The following is a 16,680-nucleotide window of genomic DNA, read 5'->3' on the forward strand; positions in this document are numbered from 1 at the left end:
AGCTGTTTGTGGGGGTTTTTTTCACGCCTATGGATTAAGCCCTTGGGACTAAGTTACATAAAATAATTTTCTACACAAATGTCTTTATAAAAAATATGGATTGAGTTGTTTCAGGATCTGATATGCAAATTGTATTAAATCACTACAAGAATCATAAATCAAATTATTGTTCACTCACATGTGACAGTGAGAGTGACAGCAGGAGAGGGAAGATTCTCATGACCTTGTACAGCACACATATAACTGCCTCTATCCTCAGAGCTGACTGGCTGGAAAGAGAGTTCATTGTTCTTGATGGTTTTCCTTGTTAAAACATGTCCATTTTTATACCAGATGAAGGTTGGTGTGTTACTCAGAGAACAGGTGGTTCTACATTTCAGAGTGACTGTATCACCCTCCTTCACTCTCTCTGGAGTCTCCACCTGTAGGTCTGAAAACAGGAGAGAACAGAGAAGATCTCAGCTTCAGTCAAACCATCCTATGCATAATGAGAGATACCTGTCAGTTTGGTCTCTCAGTACACTCAGTATGAACACAACTGATGGGAGATTTATACAGTTCACAGAGAGAACAGGAGATAATGTGTGAAAATGTACCTGTAACTGACAGTGTAACTCCAGGTTCACCGAGCCACTTCCCATCTTTATCTGTAATAAATCTGAATCGATACGTAACTGCATCTCTTTCTGTCACATGACTCAGTTGCATGGTACAGTCTGACTGTTTATCTCCAAGGTAATGAACCCTGCCTTTATAACCTGGGTCTTCAGACATATCAGTGGGATTCACACCTTCAGACCGCTTTTTTATCCAGAAAGTTTCTTTAACTTTGTCACCGCGGGGATATGTGTAGGAGCAGGACATGTTCACTGATGAACCCTTCAGGGCACAGATACTATTAGGGTCGTACCACACACCCCAGTTCTGACCATAAACACCTGAAACACCTAGAACACAACATTACCAAGGTTTTACACAACAAATTAGTCGAGAGTCATGTATTACTTCATTAACCCATTGTAAGGTTTCAGTGTGTGTGAGTTCGGATGTGAAATGGTGTATGGTATTATAGTTTATGACTACTGTGTTGAAACAATGACTACTGTGAGTTTTGTGTACCCAGTGTAACTGAGTATCAGGACCACAGTTTGAGAGATAAAGACTGAGTCTAGTCCTGGACTGAGTCTAGTCTAATCCTTAATCCTTATCTGAAAACCCAAAGAGATATGAAACACTAACACTGTCGCCAGTAAATCTCTCTTCAGACACCAGTCTATTCACTCGTTTTAAACCGGCTTTTTGGGAGGACGATCTGCTCTGTCCCAGTTAAAATGAGTGATGAATCAGCATTGACTTACCTGGGACAATAAAGAGAAAGATCAGAGACAGCGGAAGTGACATTTTCTGTGAACGGCGGTGAAACAACCTAAGGGATAAATGCTTGATTACTAAACTCTTAGTTCCATAATGCAAGAAGCAACGTTTGTGTGAGACTGCTACTACTGACTACAGTATTAACTCATACAAGTTTGTACTCACTCTAAGATTTTCTTAGACGCACAGTACCGAAACTAGAGTTTCCTTACCCCCACACCCCTGGTCTGACACATACCTCGGTTAGAAGCAACTCACAGTCAAAGCGTGCTTTCTGCTCCAGCGTCCTTTGCGATGCCGAAACGGTTGTGTCTCTTACCGTGGTGTGGCCGATCTCAGCACAAACTCCTGATGACACACCCCGTTGACTGCCCTCTTCTCTGGAACTGCGGCCGATTCATTTCACACTAATGCTGTGCCACATTTCAGCCAAGTGCTTTACTTCCCCCTTTATTTATGTAACGGTATCTTTACCGTCAGAGCAGCCAAGCGCCGCACAGACGTGCCAGACTTCCTGTTTTCAGTCACCCACTTACTCTGCACATTTTATTCAGAAACTTAAGTTACCTCTGACACTGTACCAATGACACTTTCTGAACTGTCAACTGCACTTAACTGTGTGTGTGTGTGTGCGTGTGTGTCTGTATGTGCGTATTCTTTTTTTTTTTTTTTTTTTTTCCCTATTTAAGACATCAGAATATGTAATGGCTTTTGCAGGGGGGGGGGGGGGGGGGGGGGGGGGGGGGGGCATGCAAAAGGAAGATTTCTCCATTTGACCATGCATGAAACCAAACCATCACGTGATAGAAGTGAACAGGGGCTGGCTGTCATTGAGCAGCAAGTCTGAGTTTTTCAAACGCATTCCTCTCTGACGTGGATAAACGTCCAGTCACGGGCAAACTCCTCTGCCTGTGCCTGCTTAAATCCATTTCCGTGGGGGCATACTTTTCCCAACAATCCCATCTGTGTACATTTCCGACCACGGTGACATAGCCATTTATCTGGATAAAATCTTGCGATTTTCTCCGTCTATAAGTATGCCTAATTCCTCAGTGATCCAATAAACTACCTATTATAGTAGACACATGACTAAACTAGATTATAGAGATTAATCTCCACTCATTCCACCCATGTACACAACAAACGCATCAACAAAAAAGACATCTGCTGATCTTAAGTCAATAAACCGACGGTGGAAAATAAAAAAAAATAAAAATAAAAAATTAAGCACTTTGTTTTAACAACTTTTTGGCAAGACTGGGGGGGGGAAATAGCGGCAACGGTAGAACGTCCTCTAGAGGAATGAAACAATTACAGCAAGAAGTTAACTCTCACAATGCTGTAGGTTTTATGTGGCTATGGTACACAGAGCTAAGCAGCCTTTGTGTTACAGCGCTGGCATGCTGCTGCACCAGTGACTGCATTTTGGGCTGAAGCATTTCACTCCCTACAGAGCTGAAAACAGCACAAGTACTGACCCTAAGAATCTGGGAGGTACGTGAGGTTCTCTCTTATAGGCTAAACCAAAAGACAAAAGTTGTGCAACAAGTTTACATTTATTCAGTATTTTTGCTGTGAGGACACGCACTGAGAAAAAAGATGCAAAATCAAAAATATAAAAATTTATAAAAGTTATCAAAAGATTTCAGTAAACAACAATGCTAGCTAAGGAATCTCTCTCTCTCTCACTCTCACTCTCTCTCTCTCAGTATGGAGACTCAGCTGACAGGCTCTTTTAGTCCTCGCGTTGACTGTTGGTCTCACTTTTGAGAACGTCCCTATTGAAGATAGATAATAGCACAGGAAAGAATAAAAAGATAAGTACAGATTCACATTAACACTCAAAACTCTCTCTCTCTCTCTCTCTCTCTCTCTCTCTCACACACACACACACATACACGTGCACTGCAGACACCAAATAAGAAATGTGACAAGTTCTCAACTTTATGCAGCCATTGAATGGAAAGAAGTGTTGCCTCCGAGTCTTCAAACACAGAAAATACAAATACCACTGACGATTGCTCGTAGTGTTAACAGTACTGCATTATGTACGATTCCAGAGTTTTCAAGCACACCGGAATGAAATGAAGTCACGAAAATTCCAGAAACAGATTTGAGCGTCCACTCACTGTGAGCCTGTCGTACAGCGCATCCGATCTGGAGGCGGGGTCGAGAGTCGTGTACGTGTCATCCAGAGTAGTCTGAGAGACAGGGGGTGGGGGGGGGGGGGGTCGTGAAAGCAACACAGAGGGAAGCAGGGGGTGGGGCAAAAGAGAGCATAGGAGATGATGAGATGTGGGTGTGGTACAAAATATGCTCTGTAGATAAAAATATCCTTATATTAAAGCTGACACCACGTGATTTCACCGTCTTATTCTCACTGCATCGTTTGAAAATCCACGGCGCTGGAGAAATGCGCCAAACCGACAGAAATGCGTCACTGTCCAGAAAACGTTTAAAACAGCTGCGATGTGGAGGGAAGATTTAGCTGTAATGCTAAATTCGGCCTCTAGGGGGTACTGTTTACACAGCACATCCCCGGTGCACGCCCGAGGCTCAGAACCTTGGACAGCACCCTCACCTCACACCTGTGACGCATTCCTGAAATACTGAACGCCAAGACGGTGACCGCTGGGGAGTTCGGAGAGTGCCTCATACACACCCGGTCACCCAGACTTCAGTGTTGACTGCCTGAATCCCTTAAACCTACTGTTTGTAATATCTGCAAAACCATAGTGATGTGTAAGTCAGTTTACTGACCCCTGTAGTTTTACATGTCTCCCTCACCTGCTGTGGTCTGTGCTCATGTTTTCTCTCATGTTTTCTCCTCCTGTTGAGAGAACAGATATGCCTCAGTCTCTCTGTCTTCAACCTGAAACTTTTCTGAGATGACACACACACACACATACACACACACACACACACGCACACACTCATACATATACACATAAACATAAACATAAACATAAACATACACAAACACACACACACATACACATTAACATACACACACACACACACACACACACACACTCACACACACACACACACACGCACACACATACACATACACATACACATACACACACACACACACACATACACATACATACACATACATGTGCACGTGCATGTACACGTACACATACACACACAAACACACACACACACACACACACACACACACACACACATAGACATACACATACACAAACACACATACGCATGCACAAACACATACACAAACACATATGCACGTACATATACACACACAAACATATGCACATACATAAACACATAAACACATACACACACACATACACATATACATAGACCTATGCATACATACACAGATATGCACATACAAATATTCATCCCTCAAATGCTCTTATGTTCAGACATTGCAAGCGTAACATAATTCATTCACTTACCACCTCCACAGAATGCCTATGGGAATGATGACACCAGTAAAGACCCCAGCACAGAATCCAATAACAGCATATATAACACCACTCAAAGGACCTGAATGAAAAATGTCAAAATCTCGTCATCATTACAGAAACATTGCTCTCACAAACGAGAGACTTAAGTATTTCAGTATAAAATACCTTTAAGTGGAATAGAAACAGCAGTGGTTTTCTGAGAGCCATGTTTATTCTGTGCCTCACAGTAGTAGTACAAACCACTGTTACAGGACTGAATGTTGTTGATGATGTAACTCTGTCCATATCCTACAGGTGAAGTTACACTCTCTTTATACCAGGTGTAGGTGGCTGGTGGATTAGCATCACTGCTGCAGGTCAGAGTCACTGAACTGCCCTCCACTATTTCACCAGAGGGACTGACTGACACTGTGGTCTTCTTTGGGGAATCTGGAAAAGACATCTGGTGAGCCACTTCAAGTTTATTCAGCTCTTGATAACTTTAGCAGTTCATACGGCTGACAGACATGAACATGATGACATCATTTTTGTCTGAGTTGACGGGAACTCTCAAAAATGATTGGACCTCGGGCAAGAACCGCTCGTTGTTCTTAAATGGCTCGTACGAGCGTTTCACGAGAACTTCCCGTTTCTCTTATTTAGAATTCCCTCTTAGTTAGCCAACAAATACAGGCTCAGAGTGATCAGACGTGTCATATGAGTCATGTGACATTAGCATGCCATCCACGAAACATAAAAACACTTTGTTTTTGACTAATGGATTGTAGCTATTGCATTACTATGACACAGTGAGTTTGAATATAGGATATATAAATGTAACTTTATTACACACAGTCACGTTAAGATTGTCGCGCTTGATGATGGTATTTGCTCATTTTTCTAATACAACTATATTGTCAGGTTAATATAGGTCATCAAGGCTATTGTATTATCCTACAACACCAACATCTCAATGTGACCGAGTGTCACCATCTACGACGGCATGTATTCTCTCGTCTGTCTCTGTAACGGAGACTTCCGCTGCCTCGACCCTCTTTCCTTCCAGTCATGGACCGCCTTGCTTGAGCAATAAGTGTTTTTTGTTTGTTTGTTTGTTTGTTTGTTTATTTGTTTTGTTTTGCTTTGTTTTTAATCCAATTTCATATCAAACCATTTCTTCACACCTCAACTGATGCTGCATTAAGAGCGGTTTCTTCATTTCTTCCTCTTTACTTGGCTTTAATAGATTACTCAGTTCCACTGTTCACACTGTTTAAAATCATGTGTTCTGGGTTACTGATCACAGACAGTATGGGTTCAATCTCCTCGTGAAGGTTTTTTTCTTTCTTTTGTTTTACTCTTGGGTGCCGTTTCCTGAATGACACTTCCAGACAAAGGGGGCAGGTCGCTTAGCCTTATATGGCATTTTGGGGAGTGTCAATTATGCTGATTTGGAGTTCCCATGAACATACGCTCATTTATGACCATTTACAAGGGTTTGGTGAATCTGAGGTGGCAAAGTAGTATGAGCCACCGGAAAAATGTACAAGAAAGTTAAGAATAAGAAAAGTTCTTGGATGCGGCCCGTTGCGTTTTAAAAGGAATGCATTGGTTGCTTAATGTTGCTTTTGAGTTTGCCATTTGCCAGCTGGTTCATGCTTAGAGCTTCATTCGTGTGACAAAATGTCAATTTTAATTCATTTGGTTAAATTAAAGGCAGCTGATATAATGATTTTTGCTCACATGTGAGAGTGAGATTGACAGCAGGAGAGGGAAGATTCTCATGACCTTGTACAGCACACTTATAACTGCCTCTATCCTCAGAGCTGAGTGACTGGAGAGAGAGTTCATTGTTCTTCATGGTTTTCCTTGTTAAAACATGTCCATTTTTATACCAGATGAAGGTTGGTGTGTTACTCAGAGAACAGGTGGTTCTACATTTCAGAGTGACTGTATCACCCTCCATCACTCTCTCTGGAGTCTCCACCTGTAGGTCTGAAAAGAGAGCACTGAGTCAAACTAACTGATATATGTAATGGAATGTGCAGAGCTCCACACATATTAACTGTTTCCTCATGGGTAGTCTCAGAAACCGATTTATTAGGTCCACCAAAAAAAAAAAAAAAAAAACAAGCACTAAAAAGTTAAAAGAGTTAAGAGTGGTAAAAGGGCTAAAAAAAAAAAAGTGCTAAGGGCTAAAACAAGCTAAGTCACAATCATGACGTTAAGTGATTACAGCCAAAAAAAACAAAAAAACTGGTGACTCCAATTCGATTCAAACATTTACCTGTAACCAGGAGTTGAACTCCGGGTTTACCAACCCAGTTCCCGCCTTCTGCATCCGTAATAAACCTGAAAAGATACCAGAGGGCATCGCTCTCTCTCACGTCATTCAGTTTCATGGTACAGTCGTGCTTATAATCTCCCAGGTAATGAACCCTCCCTGTATAATCTGGGTCTATGGACACATCAGAAAACTCTGTACTTCCCACAGGAGTCTGACTTTTCCCCCAGTACACTCTTCTAACATGAAGACTTTCAGGATATGTGTAGCTGCAGGTCAGGGCCACCGACGAGCCCCTCAGGGCACAGATATTTTGAGGGCTATACTGGACACTCCAGCGCCGAGCAAAAATATCTGGAAATAAGGTTTTCCCTGATAGCACAGCGAAAACCATCGGCAGAGAGGAAGAACATTGAACTAAGACAAATTTAGGTTTAAGGTGCTTTTTTTTTTTTTTTCGTTGTTAGTGCGACATCTTCATATTTTTGTTGACACAAAGTCTGAACATATATGCAGTTAAAGCCATTGTAAGAAGTCCATCGTCATTTTTTTTAAACATATATACTGAAATATTTTTTCATGTCTCTGATTCATACGTTTCAAATGCATTGTAAATAAGCAAAAAAAAAAAAAGGAAAATTAATAAGTCTATTAATTTGCAGAAAAGGGAAGGGAAGGGGGGGGGGTGATGAAATTACCTGAAACTGTGAGGACAAACCCCCATAAAAGAGACAGAGCTGTGTTCACAGACACCATGGTACACACCTGTACTTAAAAAAAAAAGTGCTCCATAATTATTAAGTTGCTAAAAAAAAAAAAATTAGAGTTCATAAAATGTGCTATGACAAGAGTTTAAATAAGTAAACAAACAAACAAATAAATAATCAGCCTTTTCCAATAGGATGATGGCTTCCAAACCGTACAGTAACAGTGAGTCTTCAGTGAGTCACTGCACTTAATGATCACTTCCATATTTGCAAAAAAATATCATTCTGGCACAAAACGGAATTAAAACATAGAGATACATATCCCTCCTGAGCTCTCTGTGAATGTGAGGTGTTCATAAAAAATATATATATATATATATATATATATATATATATATATACATAGACAAATGAATTACTTTCTCATGTTTCTTACCGTGAAGTAGCAAGTGCCGTCAACCGCACCAAAGTGAGGGACTAAAAACAATGAGGGAAGTAATTTTCCTGTTGCTGTTCCTATGTTTGCATCATCCATTTCACTGAAGAAAGAAAGGGATCTCCCTCCCTTGTGTCAGCTGCTCTTGTTTTTCCGTTTGAGGCCTGTTTTGCATAATCAGTTCTGCAATATTGATACGATGCACTGACTGTCATCATCTCTAAAAGCTCTGTCTCTCTCAGAGGGACTCCAGCCGAACTCTTTATTCTGTGCTGAAGAGCTGTGCCGTTAAACCGGGTTTTCTTTTCATTTTGTTGCAGTGGGCATCTTCAACCCAGGAATGTAAATATACCATAAATATCCAGTAGCCAACAGTTCAGTCAAACACAATACAGGCATGACTCACTTGTCTTTTATATGAAGGTGATATGACATGCTCTGTTGTGTGACACAATGTTCCTCTATTTCGCAATCACTTCTGCATTACTGATCGTGGCAACTCATATTAAACCGGAACCATCGATTCAAACCTGACTCTATATATGCATCGTATGCTTGTGTTACCATGTCAACGTCTGTTACACCCAAATAATGTAACATCGATGGAGTAAAAAAGGAGGACAATGGTTCTGATCTACTGAAGAGATTTTCACCCTTCACTGGATAAAAAAAAAGCACTTGATTTTAAAACTTCAGAGACTTTTTGAACAAACTGGATAAATTGGATTCCAGAATTGATGTGGTTCTTGTAAAGACAGAAAGAAATAGTAGAAATTGCCTGTTAATGCATTTGTAGACTACCAATCTCCTGTCATTTTATGTAGCCGAAAGAAGAAAAAATCTGCCTATTGTGACCAGTGGGAAGACCAGAAACAGACCCAGAAACACACCCTGTTTCAAAGTTTCCAAAAATATTTCATACATTCATATATCAACGTAAACATACAGAGACATTTATAAAGTTCAAAGTTTCATAAACATTTTACAAATAAAAAAAAAAAAAAAAATGAATGTACAGTGGGATCACATAAACCAGAAAACAAAAAGAAATGAAATCCTCTGTTTCCACAGTCTCGGCAGGTCTGAGCGTAAAGCTGAATACGAATGAATATGGCCAAGGCATGACTAGAGACAGACCTCTGTGTGGCCATCCACATACTGCATTAACCACAGTTCACCTCTCAACTGCAGTTAGACAACAGCAGGTAAACACAGAAGGATCTGACAGTATTTCAGACAGGGGGCCAGACTGCAGAAAACAGCTGTCCACAGAACAGTAATATGGGCTGCAGCGAGAAAGAGGCAAGGAGACTGAACTGGAACGAGCTAGCCTATGTGCTCATAGTCTGGCGTCGGATCAGGGTCACTGGTGTAAACGTTACTGCAGGCTCTCCGCATATTCTAGAGGACACACACACACACAAACACACACACACACACACATCAACAGGATATTACTAAATTACTTTAAACAGTCCCACATGGATTTGTACAATTAGTACACTTCTAACCGATCATGTTCAGCCAACGTCCAGCCGCTCTCTGGAACATGTACTTCAATAGCGATGTGTTGTTTATGAGATCTCTGCACGATGTTTATTCATAGGCCTATACTCATGACATTCTGCCAATGGTAATTCTGTCTCTGCATTATGTACATTTCAAAACTGTTTAATAAAAACAGACATAATATCACAGCGGCAAATGAAGCCACTATATTTTTTTTTATCCCATTCTCCTACAACAGAGCCCCTAAAGTTCCAGAAAGGTGATATATTTTTATCTTGTCCGCACCAGATAATTATCTTGTGGGAACAAGTTGCAGAATTATCTTGTGCAAACAAGATAATTATCTTGTGGGGACAAGTTACAGTATTATCTTGTGCGAACAAGATAATTATCTTGCGGGAACAAGTTAACATCTGCATAGTAAAGGCATGATAGGCCAGTGCATTGTCTATGTGCAAGGGGAGCAAAAATGTTATTGTATGACATTCCGAGGTGAAAATAAAACTTGAGTAGCTGAGCTCTCCACTATATGGTGACTGTGTACATGTGAAGTCGTTACAGATGCAGATGAATTTATAGTAAATTATCTTGTGCCCACATGATAATTTACTTGTTCCCACAAAATAAGCATCTTGTGCGCACAAGATAATAATTCGCTTGCACAAGGTAATAACTTGCGCATACAAGAAAAAAAAACACCTTTTCGGGACATAAGGGGCTCCGTACCTAAATTAGCCATGGCCAGATCATTTTAATTTGCTGTTCCCATCAGCTGTAGTAATTTCGCACCGCAGATGACCTCTCCAAGAATCCTATCCAATGGATTTTCAAGCACTGAATAGACGTCTTACTGATATATTGTATATGATTCTGTGATCGTTTGTGCCGATTTCGATAATGCTGTTTGCATCACTGCAGCGATGTAACGGCCTGGATTGTGCCGCTCTTTTGGGGTTTTTTTGGATCGCAGGTCCGATGTTTAGACGATTACGACACTACCTTGAGAACTGTAATCTTCAACCATAACTCTTACCCTGCTATTTCGGGAACGTTGTTTTGTCATTTCACAAGTATATGGCGAGCTCCATTGTTCTCTTTTGTTTTAAATTGCATGTCCGGTAATCAGGCGATTGTTTGATGTTCATAAACAAGATGTTCATAAACAGAACACGATGTTTGGACGACATTCTTTCTCAATACCAACGTACCTGTGCTTTCAGGGTTAGTATAATTAAACCAGTCCATGCAGGAACACAGACTGTGTTTGGTTTTATGCTTCAGAGTTAAAAACGAGATGTTCTGAAGCTTTACATCACAGAAATACTTACTCCCAGGGTCTCGTAGTCGGAACTTTTGGTGCTGAGATCAAGAGCCATGTAGGTCTCATCACCCTGTGGATCAGAGTTTGAAGTCAGGAAACAGAGAGAGAGAGAGAGAGAGAGAGAGAGAGAGAGAGAGAAAGAGAGAGAGTATGGAGCAAAAATATCAATGGTGACTTTAATTAATGAACAGGTTTGTTTTGCTAACTAACACGATGGCATTATTGGGCATTTTACTGTCGAAGTTGTAAAAGCAAATAAAATTCACAATAGAATCCATCTTAAACTTAAAAAAGGGAAGGAATAACTCGCTCATAGTGTGTGTGTGGGTGTGTGTGTGTGTGCTCACTGGTGCTGGGATGGGTTACATGCAGAGGCTCCATTTCAGTGTTCAGTGTGTGTGTGTGACAAATAAAGACAGTTGGTCAGTTTGTCTGTTTTGTCTGAATACTCCGATATAGGCATGATTCAGGGAATTAATTATCTATGGTCAGATGAAGGTTTTTTTTTGCATGGCCATTGTACTGTACAATGAAACTGAAGGTAAATTTGTCTCAGATAGTCTCAGTACCTTCATGTCAACCCTCTGGACAGCCTCATTTGCATCTGTTGTCTCTTGGTTTCTCCTGTGAGAGAACAAAAAAACATTTTCTATTGAGGCAAAACAACAACAATGTGATGTCACAGATTAATTCATCTTTGACACGCACACATACATTTTTATACGTTGTGGCAAGAATGCGATACATAAACAAGAGTTTTCATATCGAACAGTTATTTTAAACGCATTTTAATGGAACTGAACTTTGACACTCATTAGTCAAAAACATTAGTGTGTACAAATATCCTTTGATATTTTCAGTGAGCATCTCTCGTTTGCTTCATCACACCTTCACACTCACCTTTTCCACAGAAACCACATAACAATCGCGAAAAGCACAGACACCACGACGACAGCCAGTGCCAGTCCAGTTTGAGCAGCCCAGTGCATCCCTAAATTACCTAGACATCGAGTACAAACACGCGAAGCAAATTAAAACCTCCCCATACGTTCACCGCTCCACTGACAACCAGAGCTAGCACAGGCTCAGCATGTAACATGAACAGGGACGTCCGTACTTTTGACCACGAGCGGGAATGGGAGGGAGCTCTGGTTTCCAACGTCGTTCTGAGCCACGCAGTACAGCAGCCCGGCGTCCTCCGACTTCAGCTCACTCACGCCGTAAGTCTGTTCAGACCCAACAGGTGACGTCACGTTCTCTTTAAACCAGGTGTAGGTGGCTGGTGGATTAGCATCACTGCTGCAGGTCAGAGTCACTGAACTGCCCTCCACCATTTCACCAGAGGGACTGACTGACACTGTGGTCTTCTTTGGAGCATCTGGAGGATTTAAAGACAGGTTAAATGACAGCTCAGCTAACATTAATATCGATTACAGTTATTCCCTTCTACCTTAAGACGATGTCTATTGCATGTCAAAGAGGTTTGATTTCATTCAGTGCTAAAGTCTGCTATAAGAAATATTTTAGGTTATACGTATGTGAACGTCACAGCCTATGAGTGCTTTGCATCAAAATACACGGCAAGTCTAATCCTTATCAATAGAAATGAGGTGCTGGCATGATTTACTCACAGCGGACCTGCAGGATAAGCGCAGGAGAAGGAAGATGTTCATGGCCTTGTTCAGCACACGTGTAACTGCCTGCATCGTCAGGACTGACGGAGTTCAGGAACAGGATGCTCTGGTTTGTGCTGACTGGTGAAGCAAGCTGTCCGTCCCTGCGCCAGGTATAAACTGGGGTAGCGCTCTGAGGGCAGGTGGCGTTACACCTCAGAGCGATGCTGTCCCCTTCAGTCACTCTGTCACTGCTCACCTGCACTCTCAGACGAGGCCGACCTGGAGATTGGGAAAGAAGTCGGATGAAAAGAGAGAACGAAACAGCGGAGGGGAGAGAGAGAGAGAGAGAGAGAGAGAGAGAGAGAGAGAGATGTCTCTGGGTGTCACTTCCCCTTTAAAGGGTCTGTTACTGATTTCATCATTAGCTTGCATGCAAACAATTAGTTCAACACACACACAAGGGAATTTCCCTCCTTGAGTCTGCTGGTAATGTAATGTCCCAAAATGGAGAATACACTACCAGTCAGACAAAGACAGGATCCCATATTTAGATCTACTCAAAGATTATTCTTTACGTAAAACTTTTTGGGGATTGTTGTTGGGGACAGGTCGGGGATTCCGCAAAAAGCCGAACCCATAGACAGAAAGATGAGAAAACATCGACTGTCCTTACATTTGACTGTGATGATGACAAAAGGAGAGTTCGCTCTCTCGTGTCCCCTCACTGAGCACGAGTACTCGCCCCCGTCCTCCATCTTAACGGATTCCATCTCGAGGATGTTGTTGCCTTGTTTGGTGGCGTGGGGACGTCCGTCTTTCTTCCAGACGTAGGTGGGTATGAAACTGGTGGGGATACAGCTGCCACAGCTCAGTATCAACCAGTCGCCCTCGGCGATGTCATTTTCCATAGACAGCACCTGCACATCCAAATCTGGACGACAAATTACAGTAAACACACACACGCACACACGCACGCACAAACACCATTTAAAACTTTCACCATCACGAGTGATTAAACAGTGTACTGACAAATTTAATGTGCGTGCAGAGTCAGTTTAGTGCCTCTTCAGACAAAAACTATTGCAAATTATAGACAGGAAACCAGAGGCTGAATTCCTCACAACACCATTGAAATGTGAGCAAGGGTTTATTTCTAAAAAAAAAAAAAAAGAAAAAAGATTGATTTGTCCTCCACATGCACACAAAATATCTCTATCCACTGAGGACTACCTTCAACAACAAAGGACAGATCAAATTTGGACCTGTTTTTAAAGTGGGGAATTCTGATTGAAGACCAACAAACAAATTCACTTTTTGCCTTTTACCAATTCACAGAAGCTCAGAATGAAGTTAATTAGTAAATCATTCGAAATAACCTATTGTCATATTTAAGCCGCTCACCTGTAACAGTGACCTGGACTCCAGATTCACTGGTCTGACTTTTTTCATTCTCGCTGGTCTTAAACAAAAAGTCGTAAGTGGCTGAATCACTCTCTCTCGCATCTGAGATTCTGAGACCACAGTCTTGTTCCTTGTCTCCGAGATATTCCAGTCGTCCTCGAAACCTCGGATCCAGTAAAATATCCTCAGGCTCCTGACCCGGCGTCTCTTTGAGGAACCAGAAGGCTGCGGTGACCTTGTGACCTTTGTCAGTTGTGTATTTGCAGGACAGGTCCACAGTTGAGTGCTTCAGGGCGCAGACTTTTCCCCTACTGTGGTGAACATTCCAATTTAGAACACCTGCAACATTCCAACACCAACATTCTATCATCACAATGTGAGAGTGCTGTTATGTATGACCCTGCAAAAAAACCAAGACTTTAAAATTGGTTACACCACAAAAAAGGAAGGGTTTTTTTTTTCATGTTTTTTTTTAACACAGGAAGCAAATTGTATATATTTCACTGTCTCCCCACTTTACTTTGCTGCTGAAAAATGTTACATTACAACATATGTTGAAGTCCAAGCGTTACCTGAGATTACATGAGAAAGAATCCATGTGATTGTGAGAGGGCGCGCTGATCCCAGTTTCACTGTTAAACACACCTGCAAGACAAATGTTTGTTGTCACCATCACCACTGTTTTGTGTGACACAGATTTTTACAGACACACTCTGATGTTCACACTCTGTCACACTCAAAGATACCTCTCCACTTAAAGCAGGTCGTCCGTTTACATATCAATTCCTCATTCAGTTCTGTATTTCAGTAACATTGACTATATCATATATCCTGTTTCACGTTGCACACACCATATGGTGTAGCACTTTCACAAATAAACTAATGTCAACTAATACAAAAAAAAAAAAAAAACAACATTTTGAGGATTCATTTGGATTGAAACCTTTCACGAGCGAAGCAGACTGAAGTTTGTGGATAAAGATGAAGATTCAGAGCTTGTTTCTTACCATTGCGGCTTGAGACAGAGTGAGAGAACAGCCCAACTGTTACCTCTTTCTGTTTGCTTCTGTTTGTGTTAAATGGCTCAGCCCAGTTTTTTTTTCCTTTTCCTCCACAGGCCAAAGTGAGAAAAAAAAAAAACTTCCTCTAAAACATGATAGTGAAGTGGTCAAGCTGAGAACTGACATGCACGCAGTTCATTTAGTGACTGTACAAGAGTCTGCTTCTTATATACGCAAGATCAATGGTATTTATCAAGAATATCAACTCTAGACGTCTTAAAATCCTGGTTGAGCTTGTCCCAGGGACTGTGCTTTCATTAAGTTGTTGTTAGACGTATTTCATTTCGCATGGTTACACCCGGCTGGTTACGGGAAGAGACCTGTAACGTTGTTGGATACGGCTACGATTACAAACTGAGGGAATTTGGCTTTTTAAGTTTTTTGGTCGTTGAAAATGTGTTTGGAGGGGGAGGGGGGCGGTTTAAACTATGTGGCCGTCCATCATGCTCCCACTGCCCTCAAACCGCACACGATGTCACAACAACTAACATTAGCTCTGCAAGCAATGCACATATCCTCAGTGGCTATCACATGTCTGTTCACCGCAGCCGATACAATCTGCACTGTGTTCTGTTCTGTGCGTAAGGGCAAAAGTGCACTGTTCCTCTGTTGTGCCTCGTGTGTTTGGTGTTTCATGTTCTGTTTTTGATCCCTGTTTGTTTCAGCGATAAAGGAGAGAAAGAGATAAATGGCTGTAATTCTGCGGTCTGGCCTGGGAGATCCTGCGTTAAACAGATAAAGCCACCTTGGGGAAGGCGGGAGTAATGTTTGCTTCCTCTCTGTCACCCTATGCTTTCACTTCCCTTTTCAGCTGAGGCCTAGCATCACTCTGGCCTCTGAAATGCGTGAGAGTGAACCTTCTTAGGCATTCACACAGTCTGAGCGTCTGTTTGGAAAAAGAAAAAAGAAAAAAGAAAAGGTATTTCAAGGCTGGCTCTTAACTTCAAATCTGATCACTGACCATTTACACCATGTGTAAAACTGAATTGATCCAAATTCCAATCTAACTTGGAGGAACATAGCACAAGACATAGTAGCTCATATTAGATAAGATTAGATTAGAGGACTTCCTGTTCGGGAGCTTATCTGTTAAAAATCCACATTAAGCCACGGCCCTATAATGACGCATATGCTACAGACTTTCAAGGCCACAGAAGGATATGCAGAGACCAACACAAAATTACCTAAAGCCTCTTCGGTTTGGTGAAATATCAAACTAACAACATGCAATAAACCCTTTACTCAAAATTGTTCCCCTGAAAAAGGTATACAGGTCCTAGAGGATTTTAATGGTAATAACTCGCTAGTTAGTTTTGAAGACTAATTTTTACTTTATGGCACAGTTAAACATTCTTTATCGTATCACTTCATACGCAGCACTTGGCATTTAAAACCCGGAATATTGCTTGGGCTCCCGACCTGAAGGAACACCCCATAATCACCTGGATTTTAGATTCTTCCAGACAAATAGTCTCTTTTGTTCATACTAATCATATGTCACATGTTTTCTTTAAATATCACTGGTCTAAAAACTGAGACCAAGCCAATG

General features: G+C 41.4%; 1 pseudogene; it reads right to left on the bottom strand.

Moving 5' to 3' along the window:
- LOC115815918 (B-cell receptor CD22-like) overlaps window positions 1-13,577 on the bottom strand; it is a 14,865-nt pseudogene extending 1,288 nt beyond the window's left edge.
- Window positions 13,578-16,680: the final 3,103 nt, after the last annotated feature.

Source organism: Chanos chanos, chromosome 7 (genome assembly GCF_902362185.1).
Source record: "Chanos chanos chromosome 7, fChaCha1.1, whole genome shotgun sequence".
Taxonomy (NCBI): domain Eukaryota; kingdom Metazoa; phylum Chordata; class Actinopteri; order Gonorynchiformes; family Chanidae; genus Chanos; species Chanos chanos.